At 59.0% G+C, this 3,103-nt stretch overlaps 1 pseudogene; it reads right to left on the bottom strand.

Annotated features, from left to right (window-relative positions):
- Positions 1–296: 296 nt before the first annotated feature.
- On the bottom strand, positions 297–2,264 carry LOC147962064 (uncharacterized; annotated as a pseudogene).
- Between the last annotated feature and the right edge of the window lie 839 nt (positions 2,265–3,103).

The following is a 3,103-nucleotide window of genomic DNA, read 5'->3' as shown; positions in this document are numbered from 1 at the left end:
CCATGTCGATCCATCAGACTGTCCAGTCCGACCCAGCCGAAATTATCCGACTGCAACCATGCTCCACCCTGCGTCGTGTCCGCCCTACACATCTCCATGCCTTACTTAATGCCCTGTGTATGCATGATCTTGCCACAACGCACTCCAGACTCCTTCGAGTCTTATACACATGTTGCCTTCTCCGGCCGCATGCACTTCATCTTGATCAACTTGGCTTCCTGCTACCGCTTCAAGTATACTTCCTGCATATCTGGTGCAACACTTGAATATATAGCATAACCTGCCAACTCCATCAATCACCTGTGAATTTGCGGCTCCGCGTCATAATCCTGCTTCCATCCTGTATTCAATTCATGCCCAAAACAAAGAGCCAAACATAGAGCCTTATAGATGTCCAGCATGCGTACACGTACCAAAGAGAGAACTCCATCATCACATGACGCCTGGGTCTATACTCCCATCCTTTTTTATTTGTTTTCTGGGACACATCCAATTGATAAGATGGCCTGCATTATCTGACCTTTTTTTCTCAACAAAAAACTCGTGTCAATCTGCTGCACACAACTCCAGCATGCACGCACGAGCCAGCCGAACTAGGACCTCGCCGCGTATTGCGCCCGAGTTGTGCTGCATGGACAGGTTCTGAAGAGCTGTGTAGAGCTGGTTGTACTGCTCCCATGAAGGCCCGCACGTTCGGCGGCGCAGCGGCCACCGGATAAGCCAGGTGTGGTGGCGGCGGGCGTGGGCCGAGAACACCCGCGGCGTTCGGCGCAGCCCATGTAGGATGAGGCGGGGTCGGGCCGGGGAGCATGGTGCCGTACGGGGCGAAGAAGCCAGAGAGCGGCGGGCCTGGTTTGGTGTAGCAGCGCAGCGCCCGGTCGAGGAACCAGCAGAGGAGGACGAGCTGCGCCCACGGCCATCTCCGCGGCCACGCCCACGCCCGCGAGAGCCTGGGTCGCCGGTCGGGGAGGCAGCGCCCCCTTTTCCCTTGTCTGCGGAGGAGCCCCGGTCCGCAGAGGAGCCCGAGGGAGCCCGGTCGGTGGAGGAGTTTGCGCCACCGGCGTTGGTGAGGGCGATGGCAGTGGCCTCGGGGCGGCCGTCGAGGCGAGCACACTCATTGGCCGTGATTTCCTCCATGAGGAGCAGCGAGCGCGCCTGCACAAACGAGGGAAACAACGTCTGCATCGGAAGGAGCGTCGCCATGATCTGAATTTTGCGGGAGAGCCCGCAGATCAGCTGGAGAGTCAGGGCCCGATCGGTGATGTGGTTGCCGACGTCCCCGAGCTCGTTGGCGAGGGACTTAAGCCGCCGATAGTACTCAGCGATGGACACGTCCCCCTGGACCAGGTTGCGAAACTCCGCGCCGAGGATGACGCGCACGCCCCGCTTGGTTGTCGCGGAACAGCAGGTGCAGCTCGGACCAGATGTCGAACGCGGTGCTCTCCGGCGAGGCGACGACGTCCAGGAGCTCGTCGGCGACAACCCCATGGAACCACAGAACGACCGTGAGGTCGTCGTTGCGCCAAGCCGCGCTCTCGCGAAGTGGCGCAGCAGGCTCGTCGAGATGGGTCTGCACGTTGTGGCGATGACAGATGCAGTAAAAGAGTTTGCGCCACTTGGTGTAGTTACCAGATTCCAACTCCAGCCGGGATTGAAAGTGATGCGCGATGGATATTGGGAGGCCGACGGAGGAGGACGAGCCGACGTCCGGCGGGGCCAGGTGGGGGAGCGTGGCGTTGTCGAGGTGCAGGACCGAAACACTCGCGGCTAGGCGAAGTTGAGTCGCGGCGGGTGAAGCAGAAGAAGACGCGGCGAGGTGGAGGCCGGGGGCCGCCGTCGACGAGGAAGGAGGGGCAGCCTCGGGGATGGGCTCCTTGCCACGGACGACCACGGGCGCGAGGCTTGGAGCGGGGGCCGCGGGAGCCGCAACGGAGGCCGCGAGAGTCGCAACGGAGGCCACGGTGACCACGATGGGCACGGCGATGGGGGCCGCGACCGGTGCAGCGGGGTTCACGGCGACTGGGTCCGTGGCGAAGAGATGCCGGACGGAGCGAGAGACGTAGGCAGACTCGAGGTCGGCAGAGCGGGAGCGACGAAGGAGTCGATCCATGGCGGAAGTAGAAACGAAGAAGAAGGATCGAAGGTGTCTGATACCAAGTTGAGTTGTATATCTCTCCCACACACTTTACGTTGGCCTCGATGGGCTTATATCGAAAGAGTACAGAGAGGGAGAGAGAGAGAGAGTACAACCGCACCCCTGCCATGCAGGGCGTGCGGGCGCACGTAGCCGCATGAAATGCGTGGGCAGTTTGACCTAGCTAGAGACCCAGCGAAGTGGGTTAGTCACCTGGGAGCTGCTGTAGACGTGCGGTCAAACATTTGCTCCCCTGGTCCGCCGTCGCTCCCTCATGGGCGGAGCCCCGCCTGGGCCAAGGCCCAAGTTGCGCTGCTACGTGGCCCTGCCTGCATCGCTCGCTCTTGCATGGGCCTTCTCCAGGTCACGCACCGATCTGACCTGCTGCTTGCGCTTCCTTTGTGTACTCACCGACTTCCGCTGCTTCGGAAAATTCCATCGATAGTCCTGGTTTGCCGTCCACCACCAACGAGATTTCTCCCGATTTCATGACACACCATGAATCGAACTAATTTCTTACGCAACCTTCGGCTTCACCTCTATATCAACCACTTCAACCTTATCGAACATTGCTGATGATAACACTTGTTAGAATAAATACAAGCCCCCCCGCAAAAAAAAATCCAAGGCTACCGTCGATCTATCGAGGACCAAGCAATCACACGAGGCACGACACCAAGGTTTGTTAACGAGGTTCACCGATATGGCTATATCTCCGGGGCCTGACTATGGGCGCTCCTCCCCGTGACACCGTCACAATACCGCACAGTGGTCACCCGGGTGCCGGCACACGCCGCTGGCTCCCCCCTGCGTACCTGTGCTATTATGTTGGCGTAGGATACAAGTGTCCTATTAGGACACCACTCCTACCCTATTTATACACGGTCCAAAATCAAGTCCAACTGTAACCTACCTTGTACAACAATATTCAACACAACTCTAACAGAAACGATCCAGCAGAAGCTAGTC

This window comes from Triticum urartu, chromosome 7A (genome assembly GCF_056163025.1).
Source record: "Triticum urartu cultivar PI428250 chromosome 7A, HENAU_Tu73, whole genome shotgun sequence".
Lineage (NCBI taxonomy): Eukaryota > Viridiplantae > Streptophyta > Magnoliopsida > Poales > Poaceae > Triticum > Triticum urartu.
The sequence above is the reverse complement of the archived record's forward strand: the minus strand, read 5'-3'. Positions and strand labels throughout refer to the sequence as shown.